This window comes from Canis aureus, chromosome 5 (genome assembly GCF_053574225.1).
Source record: "Canis aureus isolate CA01 chromosome 5, VMU_Caureus_v.1.0, whole genome shotgun sequence".
NCBI classification, from domain to species: Eukaryota; Metazoa; Chordata; class Mammalia; order Carnivora; family Canidae; genus Canis; species Canis aureus.
Window position 1 is genome coordinate 15110486 of NC_135615.1, and position 14099 is coordinate 15124584.

Genomic DNA, 14099 nt, shown 5'->3' on the forward strand with positions numbered 1-14099 from the left:
ACATACTTTTGTTTTTAAAGAAAAGCATTACAGATCAGAGTTTCCTTTGAGTACCACTGTCCCATCCTCCCAGAGGTCATCATTTTGTCATTTATTCCATCCAAGAGGTTTTTTTGAATATTTATATGCATGTTTGTATGCATAGAATGGGTATGTTGTGCATAAATGTTAAAAAAAAATAACCATGGAATGTATGGTTTGCTTGTTCATTTTACTTATGGCCTTCCATCATGTTTTGTTTTTAATTCTTCAATGATGTGACTAATGGCAGCCGACCTTTATGGAGTAGTTACTATGTGCTAGATAAGATATTTAGCATTTTTCTTATAATTTAGTTTAATAATCTTCATAAGCCTCAGTGGTGAGTAAAAATAGTTGGTTTTATATGAATACATTTTCACCATCCTTATATCTCACATGTACAGTAAATTACTAATGCCCAGAGTTTATTCTTTAATAAGACCTCAAAAATAAACATGTGGAATGATTTGTAAAAGTTGGTAAGAATATAACTTTTAGCTCTGTTAGTTTTGTTATTCTTGTCCAGTCAGCCTTTCGCTACCAAGTCCCTGGAGTGGATGCCTTTGCTAAGCCAGAAGGCCAGGAATGTCAGGGGGACTCCTGCTCACCTTTCAGGAATGAAGAGGTAGTTTGTGTCATATTTGACTCATTCTAAATGAAGAACAGACAGCCCCAGACATTTCCTCACTGGTTAATGGTTTTAAAAGCCTTTGCCTGTGATGATGTCCTTATTTGGGAGAACAGTTACAGGATCCAAGTCCTAGGTGGAAGGAGGTTTGTTTTTGGAAGATGCTCTACGCTGTGCCCTTAGTCATTCCTGTATGAGGAAAACAGAGAGGCTGCTGCAGTAGGAGCTCAGAGGTTTTCTTATGGGAATTGGTAGAAAGGGAGTGATACTGAGAGGGAAAAAAAGGTTGTGTTTATTATGTATTCCCTGATTTTGGAGTTTGGAGGAAGGTATTTTCAAAATTTCATGACAAAATAAAGAACTTTTAATGAATGAGATAGCTTTTTAGAAGGACTTATTTTTTTTTTTAAGATTTTATTTATTTATTCGTGAGAGACACAGAGAGAGGTAGAGAAATAGGCAGAGGGAGAAGCAGGCTCCTCTCAGGGAGCCTGATGTGGGACTTGATCCCAGGACACTGGGATCATGGCCTGAGCCAAAGGCGGATGCTCAACCACTGAGCCACCCAGGCATCCCTTTAGAAGGGTTTAAATCCCAGGTCTGCTGCTTAACTAGCTGGGTGACCTTGAAAAAGCCACTTTATGCTGTTTCAACCAAATGATAATAATATCCACTTTGTAAAGTTTGTGGGGCTGAAATTATATAAAATATTTTATACATTGGGAATTGTTGTACAAATGTACGAATATTAGGTGATATTCTTACTATTTTTATTACCATAATTCTTGTCAAGGCTGTCTGCAGTTTGCCTCTTCTAACTATTGCCTCAATAATGAATATTTAATCTGCTTGTTACTTTTATCCTTTATTACTTGTAGCAAGAGAGGCTCTGCTAGGGCTCTGTTACTTTTCAAATAGAAGAAGAGGCCTTATTGCTGAATCATTTAACAAATATTGAAGGCCTAATATGTATCTGTCACCATTTCTTCAGGCCCAGTATAAGAGCTGAAAAGGTCATTGACAGTAACTCTCCAGGAGAGATTTGCTGAAAGTCCCAGTTATCATCATCTCATTGTCATTATACTTTCTAAATATTTTTTTAATTTATTTATTCATAGAGACAGAGAGAGAGAGACAGACAGGCAGGCAGAGGGAGAAGCAGGCTCCATGCAGGGAGCCGGAGGCGGAACTGGATTCCTGGTCTCCAGGATCACACCCCTGGCTGCAGGCGGCGCTAAACCGCTGCGCCCCCGGGGCTGCCCTCATTATACTTTGGTGTTTGTAGGTTTTTTGATATTTTTGTCTTCAAGATAAAAGCAAACAGCTGTAAATTGACATCTATCTACTTTAAAAAGTATTTGTAATAAATTCTGTTGTAGTGGGACATTGTTTGAAAATACAATCAAACTATCTTGCTGTGATTTCTTTTTGGTTATAATGCTCAAGTTATTTTGAGATCTCAAATAACATTCAGTAGAGTATGAGGTGTTTGTGTTTATCAGAACAAGACATGGGTGAATGATGGCTAAGAAGTGCTAAAAGTAAGCTCTCATTTCCAGATAGGGAGGTGGCTGCACCGAGTTTCCATTTGGTGCATATCAGGGTCCTCATTTAATGGGGAAATGATCTTTGTGTGAAAGCCCAATCACAAGTCTGAGTTTCTTATTCAGAATTTGTTTATTATTTTGCTCCCTTGTCATTTCCCTAATGCTTTTTGTAACAAAAGATTATAGCAACTCAGAATCCCTGGAAAGAACAAGCCCCTTTAGCTTGTTGAACAGTCAGTCATTGGACTGCCTCTCTGGGAGCCAGAAATCGGACATCAGTTGTTTAAGGCAACTAGGAAGTCTCCAATTTAAATCTCATTTGCCATTTGATTGATGTGCTATTTATTATACAAAAAACACTACTGGTATATGCTGTTTCTTAGGAAGACCCGAGTACTTTAGAGGAGACACACACACACACACAAAAAAAAAAAACAAACCGTTGGTTTTATTGTTTCTCTTTTGGATAGTTCTAAAAAGCTAACACTTTTGACTTTACTGGTGGCTTCCTTCGTCATCTCTGTTTATGCTCATTTATTTCTTAACCTGCTCTTTGTGGCAAGCCATCTCTGTCCTGAAGTTATACCAATGAAAAAAGTTAAATCTAATTTCAAAGTGATCTGTGAAATTCCATTCCATATTTTAAGCTTAGCCCATTGGAAATATATTTTTCTTTATTTATTTTGCTGCCCCACCCATGCCCTCACCGTCTGAGGTATGGGTAGGTGTATTTTTTGGTTTGTTTTTAATTAATCTCTTAAACTCACCTGTTTATAGAAACTGAGCATTTCCCCTTTTCTGAAAGGCAGTTGTGGCAAGAGTCCCTTGTTTTCTTGAGATCACAAGCCAGGGGTCCCTAGAGGAGTCTAGTGTCTGCACAGTCACATCTGCTTTTTCAAATGAGAAGCAAGAAATATTTTAATCTGCCTTGACTACAACTAAACTCTTTTTTTTTTTAAACTCTTTTTTAATAGAGTTCAAAATTAGTTGAATTCTCTGAGCTTCTGGTTTATAATACTGAAGAACTTGTACATGGAGTAGATAAAGGATGGAGTAAGAATTTCTGATTCAATTGCATGTTATTTATTGTGGAAAGAATGTTTTCCCTACAGACTGGCTAGGAACAAGATGTTTAAACATAAGCCAGGGTGGAGACCTATTTGTTTGGTCAGCTTCAGAGGAGCCACATTTCCCTACTTGTGATGCGTCTGCCAACTATTCTGTCCCCCCACCCCGCCTGATGCTTCAAGTTTCTTTGGAATTTTTACTTAAGGCTCTGTTGGATAAGGCAGTGATACAGTGCATACGTGGCAATTAGAAAGGCTAAAGGCGGTTTTCTGGAGAAACATGATTTTATCATGTCATGACTTTTTGCTGGGCTGTGAGTGTGTATGTATGTGTGTGTGTGGGGGGTTGTATTTATATAAAATGGCTTTTTTCCTTTCTCCCAGTCCCCCTCTGCTGTTAGTCTGTGTATTCACATAGCTGGATGGCTGCAGGACTCCATTTATCACAGACGGTGGGAGGGGGTGTGAAGATATGAAAGGGTTACTGTTCACATTTCCTGTGTAATTCCCTCTGATCTTACTGAGCTGTAATTTCTTTCTTGATGTTAAACATTCCCAGGCTCCTATAACCTTCTAGCCTGCTTGCTCTGGCCAAGTTTGTCCCAGGTGATCATGTAGGCGAAACTCCTGTTTTTAAAGACTAGAAATCTCTGCTTTCTTCGTGAGATAGGCTTCATGCTCATTCCTTTGCAATCCCAGAAGAAATCCCTGCGATTTAACACAAGAACAGTGTATAATATACTGGTTTTAAAAATAAAATTTAGCAGCCAAGTTTGTTGTCCAATTGGTTTGTGTAGATTTTTAAATCTCCTGATTCCTAGTGAATTTTTAGTTAAATGAAAGCCCATTTATCTATTAAAGATTACATTCTTTCTCCTAACAACACACTTGAAAAGTGAGTTCTAAATCTAAAAGAGTTAAGTTTGACTCCACCATGTTACTTTTAGTTTGCTTAATAACTAGATCATTTTAAGTTGCCTCAGATGCAAAGCGACTTAGCTGAAACTGCCACATTTCTGCTTCAGTTCAGTTCAGAAGGTTGTAGTTGAGCATAGGGAGGCTACTGGTACTTGTAATTTTCTACCTTTTCTTTGGTTTTAAAAGTATATAGCAGCTCATTTTTATTCTGCAATTTTTTAAAAAAAACTTTGTGGTTGGCAAAAGATTTTCTATTTTTGCCTTTCCCCTTAAGTGTTAGAAGAGAATGCTATGCTCCTGTGAAGCATAAGAGTATGTCAGCAGCTGCTTGTGAATTGATAGGGGCAGGGGGCCCGTGCTCCAGCACTGCCCTCATTGTTAGCTAAGGAGTGTTTCTTTACACACAGCTCTGTGGAAGTTTGCTTGTATTGCTTATAGTGCATCTCTGAGTCTTCATTCAACAGCTTGGGAACTTTAGGGTTTGAGGACAGACAGAAATGAGACAAAATCTCTTTGAAGGAGTTTCTAGGATAATTTAAGCTTGCTGGTATTTAGGCCAAAGTAAACTTTTTGCATTGCTTAAAACAGCAAGATAAAATGCTCTTTATGCACCTTAACCATGTGTAATATGGTTTTACATGGAGGTGGGTAGATGAATTTTTGGATTAATTCTGTTTGGATCTGCCTTAGGGAACCAACAGGAATGGTTTATTTTTCTCTTTCACCATTAGTTCCCCTAAGCCTTAAACAGAGCCTGCCGTGCAGTTGGCTTTCAATAATGGTTGAATGAATGAATTTGACTGGCGGATTACTTTTGTAGATTCTTAATTGTTCTGTATGTGCATGATTATATATATGCCTAATAATATTTCACTTACCCTTCCTGTTAGTCCCTAATGATAGATCCTGTTCAAAGTCCTTTATTATTAAACAGTTAATTCCCTCAAAACATTTTGTGCCTAAGTCCATAAAAGTTGTACACCTGGCTGGTCTAACCATGCCATTGCTGTGTCATAGAAAAACAATGAGTATTTAAGTAATAAATTACTTAAATAATCAATAGTCTTTTAACATTTCTGAAAACTGGTAAGCCCCTTCACTATTCTCATAATGGAAAAACACTTGTATTTTCTCCCAAGGAATATCTATTCCTAAGGCTGTCAGAAAGCACTAAATAGTAATATCAATCATCAACAAATACTTACTGAATAAAATGTGCCACCTAAAGTCTTTTATGCTTTTTAATAAATAGAATATATACACTTAGTCAAATTACACAACATCTTATGGTATATTAATGTGGTTATGTGCTAAGTGAGAGGCCTGAACAAGAATCATACAGCTTAGTAGAAGGAGAAATTGTTTTGACTTGAATTAGAGAGTGGTGAGAGATTTCATAGAGGTAGTGTGAGTTGGGTATTAGACAAATAGTTGAGTTTTAGATATAAAGGAGTGAGGCTATTTTACATTTATAAATACCAGTGATAGTTATCGCACTTCCTATTCCCAACAACATGAAGAAACAACAACAAAAAAGCTTAAGTATATGATAGAGCCTTTTCTCCATTGGTGATTTATTTATTCCTTATTTTTTAGTGCAATTTCAGAATAATTTCCACTGAGGACATACAACTCTGTGAGTTAACATAAGGATCCACTTCAGTAAAAAGTCCCCTCAAATTCAAATTTCAGTGGGAAGACAGGATATGTGTTGAAAAGTTGTCATTATGATTATACTTTGGTAATAAAGACTCCATGGAATCTCAATGGCAAATATAACAGACTTCACAGCTGATTTATTCTTTGACTTGAAGTCTAATATATAAGGAGATAGATCCAAATTCCCTGTTTTTTGTTGTACAGATATAGGTAGCTATAGTAGCTATGTAAAAATATAACTTCATAGAAATTTTTTATCAACCTCTTAAAGATTCTTCTACAATAAAGCAATTACTGTAATAATATCCCAAACAAATCCAGTTCTTGGTTTTGTAAAGCAAATTAAAATATGGCTAAAATTTACATGAGGCCCTTTGATTGTATTTACTTGTTATTGCTTAGTATTAAAAGCAAATACTTTAGTGCATTTAATTTTAGAGCCAAATTTCTATCTCTAGTTTTATTCTATTATTGCATAAACAAAGAAAAAACAACAAAGAAATGAAACTAGCTTCTATAACATAGTAAAGATAGAATAAGATAGAATCTTAAGACAGTCTATTGACTTTTTTAAATGTCTTTTGGCCTGTAGCATATTTATGTGGTCCTAAGCATATTTCTTCATATCCTCATTTGTTCAACTGTTGCTGCCAGTGTGATGATGAAGGGAAACTATAACCAGTGCTTATTCCCCACATTGTATTTTTGCCTCAGTCTTTCAAGGTATCACTAGGTGATCCATGATTAAAGAGTTTGGTGGTCAGCTAATTTTATGAAAGGTGGGTGCATCTCAATGAATATTGATATTTTATTTAACCCAGTATTTCCCAAATGTATTTGACTTTGGAAATGTCCACTGCTGCCTGCCTGCTTGCCTTCCTTCCTTTTAACTTTCTTCTTTCCTTTTCTTTTTTAAGAATATGTTTGAAAATCTCCCGTAGAAAAAGTTTCAGGAACCGTTACTATAAAGTTTACACACACACACACACACACACACACACACACGCTGTTTATGTCCATTTTTCTCAATCTCCATCTTTTCTAGGTCATAGGATGGGATATAGAAGGAAAAAGAATAGTTTTTAAGTCTTGCTAGCTATTCTATATCATATGTAGTGGGAAGGAAGCTCCTTTATAAAACAAGATTTGAGATTGTCGCTGTGCAAATAGAGATTCTCTATTTTTGTGCTTAGGGACTGTCTTATTTGTCTCTGTATCTTTAGCACCTAACTGCACCATGCCTGATATTCAGTAAGCATTTGATAATGCTGATGTGGGTGTGTGTTGGGGGAGACTTAATTTCATAATTATTCCTAGGAGAATCCCTTAGTTATTGTCACTTTCAAATCTTTTATTTTTTTAGATTTTATTTATTTATTCATGAGAGACAGAGAAAGAGAGAGAGAGAGAGAGAGGCAGGGGACACAGGCAGAGGGAGAGGCAGGCTCCTTGCAGGGAGCCCAGTGTGGGACTCAATCCCAGGACTCCAGTATCACACCCTGACCTAAAGGCAGGTGCCAAACTGCTGAGCCACCCAGGCATCCCAGTCACTTTCACATCTTAAGAGGAATATATTCTTTTGAAATAATCTTTAAGATATATTTTATTTTAGTTTTGTATTATATCTGTCTTCCCTCAGAAAGAATTTAAGATGGTATTTATTAGTACACATAATATAAAATAAAACTTTAAATAAATGAATAAAGTAACAAAATTGGAGGACTTTTTTACTTCCCAAATTTGAAACTCAATATCACATGACAGTAACCAAGATAGTATGTCATTGACATAATGATAAAATATGCAGATCAGTAGAGTGGAATTGAGAGTCTAAGAATAAATCCTTACATTTTTGGTCCATTGATTTTTTTTTTTAAACAAAGTTGCTAAAGACTATCAATAAACAAGGGGTTATCTTTTAAACACATGGTTCTGGAAAAACTGGGTATCCATATGTGAAAAAATGTACTTCCTCACAAAGACCAATGATAAACAAAAATTAGCTCAAAATTAATTATGGACCTAAAGATAAAAGCTAAAACTATAAAACATCTGAAAGAAAGCATAGAAGAAACTTCATGGCTTTGGGTTGGGCAACAAGTTGTTAGATATAACACCAAAAACATGAAATAATGAAAAAAAATAGAGAAAAAATGGAGAAAAAAATGGATAAATTTGACTTAATTAAAATTACAAACTTTTATGTTTCAAAAGACACTGTTAAAAAACTGAAAAGACAAGCCACAGAGAAAATATTTATAAATCATGTCTGATCAAGAATGGTATCCAGAACATATAAAGAACTTCAACACATGAATGATGTAAAGACAAACAACTCAATTAAAAAATAAGCACAAGGGAATCAAGCAGGCATTTCATCAAAAAAGACATAAATGACTAATAATCACTTGAAAGTGTGCTCATCATCATTAGTTATTAGGAAAATGCATGTTAAAAACACAGTAAGATACTACTTCATACCCACTGAGATGCCTGTTGTCAAATAGACACATCATGTCTCCTGTCTAGGATGTGGGAAAATGGGAACTCCCATACACTGTTAGTGGGAATGCGAACTGATACTCCCACCTTGGAAGACAGTTTGATCATTTCTTTAAAAATTAAACCAACTTAACATATGCATTGGTCAGGTTTCCAGAGAAACAAAAGGATGTGTCTATTTTAAGGAATTAGCTCATATAAATGTGGAGGTTTGATGGGTCCAAAATCTGATGGGGAGGTTGACAGGCTGAGGGACTCACGAAGTGGTTATAGTTTGAGTCTATAGCTAAGTCTGCTGGAAACTAGTAAGAGCTGATGTTGCAGATGAATTCTGAAGGCAGTCTTCTGGAGAATTTCCTCCTGCTTGGTGAGGTTAGCTTTTTGTTGTGTTCAGGCCTTCCACTAATTGGATGAGACCCACCCACGTAATGCAGACGAATCTGCTTTACTCAAAGTCCACCAATTTAAATGTAAATTTCATGTAAAAACACTTTTCCGGAATAATGTTTGACCAAATATCTGAGCATTGTGCCCAATCAAGTTGACACATAAAATTAACCAGCACAGCAATTCTACTGCTTAGAGTCTACCCAAGAGAAATGAAAACATATATCCACAAAAAGACTTGCTTGCAATTGTTCATGGTAGCTTTATTCATAATAGACAAAAATGAGAATTCAAATGTCCATCAACTAGTAAATGGATAAGTAAAACATGGTATGTCCATACATTAGAATATTCTTCAGCAATTGAAAAAGTGAAAATACTGATATATGCTATAACATAGATGAACCCCCAAAATATTATGCTAAGTGGAAGATGCCAAATTCAAAAGACTAAAAATTGTATGATTCCACTTTTATGAAATGTCTAGATAGACAACCAGAGGAGTTTTGGGGGTGGCAACAGGGATGACTGCATATGGATTTAAGGGATACTGAACAGTGAAGGAAATGAAATTTTGAAATTGGATTGTAATGATAATTACACACCTCTGCAAATTGACCAAAGCATCATTGAACTTTACACTTATAACAAGTGAGTTTTATGGCTTGTAAATGGTACCTCAGTATTGTAAAAATAAGATAGGTGATAAAAATGGGACAAATGGACTAAGGGCCAGGCTTGCAATAAATCTCATAAAAGCCTCTATATTTCTTTGAAGTAGATCACAAATTTTGCTCCAAGTTTTCTAAAGTGGCCATTCTAAGATTAGATGTGTTTATTGTTGTTTGTTGTTGTTTATTGTTGTTCACAAGATATTGTTGTTCACAAGATCAAATTTATCAGCATTTTAAGAGAAACCTAATAATTATAATTCAAAGAAAAATGTATCCTTTTATTCATAGTGCAGCATATTCAACTCTGCCCTCAATAGCATTCTTGTAGTAAACAACTGAAGACTCATTTCTACAACTGTTTCTTAACTCTCCCTTCAATATAGACCAGTGGCTTAACGTCAGGGACATTACACTAAATACAGTAAATGCTGAGTAAAAAGGAAGAAGAGAGGTAGAAGGACAAAGCCAAGAATGCTGCTCTTTGGTGGTATGTCTTAGTCCAGATATGCAGTTTTACAATAATGAATGGCTGTACCAAATAGATATGCAGCAGTCCTGCAGAAGCTTTTTATAAAAACAGTAATAGTTAAGTTTAGCATTTTACTCCCTGGCAAGTACCTGAAATGTAGTTAGTCTCAGTTACAGGTTAGATATGGAGCCATTATTTTTAATAGGTAGATTGGGAGTATGATTGACATCCTCTCAGGAATGTTGGGAACCCTGAGGAGGAAAGTACCAGAATAGACCATCTACCATCTATGAATAGAGGTAGCCTGGAGAAATATGTGCCGATGGGTTATGATTCTCCCTGAGAAACCAATTGGCTCTTCTCCAGCACTTAGACCAAGGGATCATTCAGGCTCTGAAGACAGTATAACATGGCCATAGACATTAAACTTGGAATAGTGTGGTTTTCATTAAATTTTCAAAAGTGGTACATAATGTATTGTAAAGCATTTCTAACAGTTCAATTCATATATCAAGTAAAGAATATGTAGAATAAAAAATTAAAATCTTTTCTCTGTCTCCTTATTTTCATGGTAATATATATTTAAATTATTTCCAGATTTTTGCTGTTATAATGCTGTGATGAACATACTGGCACAGGACACTCCTCCATTTAAATAAAAATGAGTGACCATACAAACACACATAGTTACACAGTTACATATGCATATATATGTATATGTTTATATGTGTGTGTGTATATATATATATATATGTATATTATCACTTTAGTAACAGCTATTACCTGTTCTATACTTCATAATTTAACATACCAGTATTTCTTTATTTTATATTTTAAAATCACTGTTTTAGACTACTACCAATGATGTTTTATATTTGTAATTCTGGTCTTACTCCAATCATGAGAAAGTATCTAAATTACCATTTGTTAAATTAACTAAAGAACAACCTAAGTATGACTCTTTTGGATTGATTATGTACGTACAGTAGTTTATTTAGGAAGAGAATGTTAATTCTAATAACTTAGCTGAAGTTTATGTTTGGAAAATTGTTTGTTTTATAGTATCCCTGAAAAATGTTGGCCTTTTTATCTTTAAGGAGTAATTTTACCTTGTAATTAATTTTGCACATTATTTCTTAATTATATCTAGGTTTAGGCTTTTGCTTCCAGTTAGGTTATAGAAAGTGGTGGCAAGACATTGTGGCCCTTGTAACAACTTAAAAAAACTACAAAAGTCACTGTTGTGATGATCTGTTATTACATAATAAATTGCTGTAACACTTAGTGATTTAAAACAATTGTTTTATATAGCTTATGATTCTGTGGGTTGGCAATTAAGGCAGATCTCTGATTTTTCTATTTCATGTTGCATTGAATGAGATCACTGGATAGGTGAATTGGTTTGGAGGATCCAAGATCTCTTTATACATATATATGGTGCCTGGGCAGAGGTGGAATTCTAGGTTCACATGACCTTTCTAAAAGCATGGTAGTCTTAGAGTAGTCAGACTTCTAACATTTGAAATATTTTATACCAGAAGTAAACTGATTGGATTGAAGAGATCATCTCCTTACTCTGCCTGTCTAATAAAGGAAAAGATGGGTCCTATTAAGAAAAAATAATATCCAGCACAGTTATATGTTAGTTGCATTTACAGTATTAAGAATACACTAAAAAGTTACATTAGATGTGAAAAGTAAAAATCAATTAATCAATCCAAGGACAAAAAGAAATAGAAATAGATCTGTTAGTGACACTGATACAGGAGCTATCAAACAAGGATTTTATCAGTTATAAATATATTAAAAGAAATAAAGGAAGTGGTTAAAAATGGAGGAAAAGACAAAGAATAGCAACAGAAAGTTGGAATCTCTAAAAAATAAGTACTCTAGAGTTGAAAAATATATATGAAGTTAAGATTTGCTTTTAATAATAGTAGGCACAACCAAAACTTAACTAGAATAAGTAAACTCAGGAACAGTTCAGTGGGAAAATATACAAGCTAAAGCACAGGAACAAAAAACCAAGAATGGAAAGAACAATACAGGATAAGAGACATATGGGACTGGATCATTTTATCTAATATACATATAATTGGAGTCCCAGGAAAAGAGAAGAAGCAAAAACAATATTTGAATTTTTTTTTTATTTATTTATGATAGTCACACAGAGAGAGAGAGAGAGAGACAGAGACACAGGCAGAGGGAGAAGCAGGCTCCATGCAGGGAGCTCGATGCGGGACTCGATCCCGGGTCTCCAGGATCGCGCCCTGGGCCAAAGGCAGGCGCTAAACCGCTGCGCCACCCAGGGATCCCCAAAAACAATATTTGAAAAGATAGTCACCAAGGATTTTCCAAGCTGATGAAAGATTGCAATCTGCAGTCAAGAAATTCAAGAAACTTCATGAACCCCAAGCAAGATTAATATAAAGAAAACCACACGTGGATACAACATAATGAAACTTGAAGAAACTAGGTTGAAAATCTTAACCCAAGGAAAGAAACCACAGCAACTTCAAAGGAGCAATGATAAGATTTATGGCAGACTATTCTAACAGAAATTTTTAAAATTAGAACACAATGGAATGACATCATTAAAGTTTAAGTTCAGAAAGGAAAAATATTGCCAACTTAAAACTTTATGCCCAGTAAAAGTATTAAAATGAAGGCAAAATAAGGATATTTTTAGACAAAAGATGGGAGACTTTATTACAGGTAGAACCATAGTACAACAATATTAAAGGAAGGTATTCAGTTTAAAGAAAAATGACCCCAACTGGGATCATATAACTTTAGGAAAAAAATGAAGAGCATAAATATGTGAGTAAATATAAGAGATTTTTGCCTATTTAAAGCAGTAATAACAATATCTTTCAGGCTTAAAACATATGTAGAATAAAATAAATGAAACCATAGAACAAAGAGCAGGGATCCCCAGGTGGCTCAGCAGTTTAGCTGTTTTCTTCGGCCCAGGGCAAGGTCCTAGGGTCCCAGGATCGAGTCCTGCATCAGGCTCCCTGCATGGAGCCTGCTTCTCCCTCTGCCTGTGTCTCTGTCTCTCTCTCTTTGTGTCTCTCATGAATAAATAAATAAAATCTTATTAAAAAAAAAAAAAAGAACAATGAGCAGTTAGGTATAAATGGAGTAAAACCAATATTTTTGTCTTGTTAGGAAGTGGTAAAAGTCAAGTGTAGTAATTAAAGGAAGTATTTGTAATTGCTTTTAAAAAGTACAAAGGTGGTTGAACAGAAAGCTAACAGAAACAATGCTAAAATTTATAAAGAAACACAAAGGACCCAGAAGAGTGAAAGCAATCTTGAAAAAGAAAAGCAAAGCTGAAGGTATCACAATTCCAGACTTCAAATTATATTACAAAAGTGTTGTTATCAAAACAGTATGATAATGGCTCAAAAATAAGTACATAGGTGGAACAGAATAGAAAACCCATAAATACACCCACAACTATATAATCAACCTTTAACAGAGCAGGAAAGAATATCCAATGGGAAAAAGATAATTTCTTCAACAAATAGTGTTCAGACAACTGGCCAGTTACATGCAAAAGAATGAAACTGGACCATTTTCTTACACTATAAACAAAATCTAATTCAAAATAGACCTAAAAGTGAGACCCCAAACCATGAAAATCCTAGAAGAGAGCACAGGCACTAATGTCTCCATTGGCCGTGGAACATTTTTCTAGATATGTCTCCTAAGACAAGGGAAATAAAAGGAAAAATAAAGTCTTGAGACTGTCAAAATAAAAAGCTTTTGCTCAGTGAAGGAAACAATCAGTAAAACTAAAAAGCACCCTTCTGAATGGGAAAAGATATTTGCAAATGATGTAACTGATAAAGGGTTAGTATCCAAATATATAAAGAACTTCTACAACTCAACACCCAAAAAACAAATAATCCAATTAGAAAATGGGCAGAAGACATGAACAGACATTTCTCCAGAGAAGACAGTCAGATGGCCAAAAGACACATGAAAAGATGCTCAACATCACTCATTATCAGGGGGAAATGCACATCAGAGCTACCATGAGGTATCAACTCACACCTGCCACAAAATAAAAAACACAGGAAATAATACATGTTGGCGAGCATATGGAGAAAAAGGAACCCTCGTGCACTGTTGGTAAGAATGCAAACTGGTGCAGTTGCTGTGGAAAACTATATTGTATACCTGAGTCTAATATAATGCTATATGTTAACTATACTGGAA

General features: G+C 35.1%; 1 protein-coding gene and 1 long non-coding RNA gene across 17 annotated transcripts in view; one reads left to right on the plus strand and one right to left on the minus strand.

The window, feature by feature from the left end:
- Window positions 1-14099, plus strand: part of ZNF438 (zinc finger protein 438) — a 403052-nt gene that overhangs the window by 295126 nt on the left and 93827 nt on the right. The window lies entirely within an intron of this gene.
- LOC144313718 (uncharacterized) overlaps window positions 1-14099 on the minus strand; it is a 75599-nt gene that overhangs the window by 3320 nt on the left and 58180 nt on the right. Inside the window, exon 9 of the long non-coding RNA XR_013379346.1 lies at window positions 2964-3971. This is a non-coding gene — a long non-coding RNA (uncharacterized LOC144313718). The remainder of the gene's footprint in view (window positions 1-2963; window positions 3972-14099) is intronic.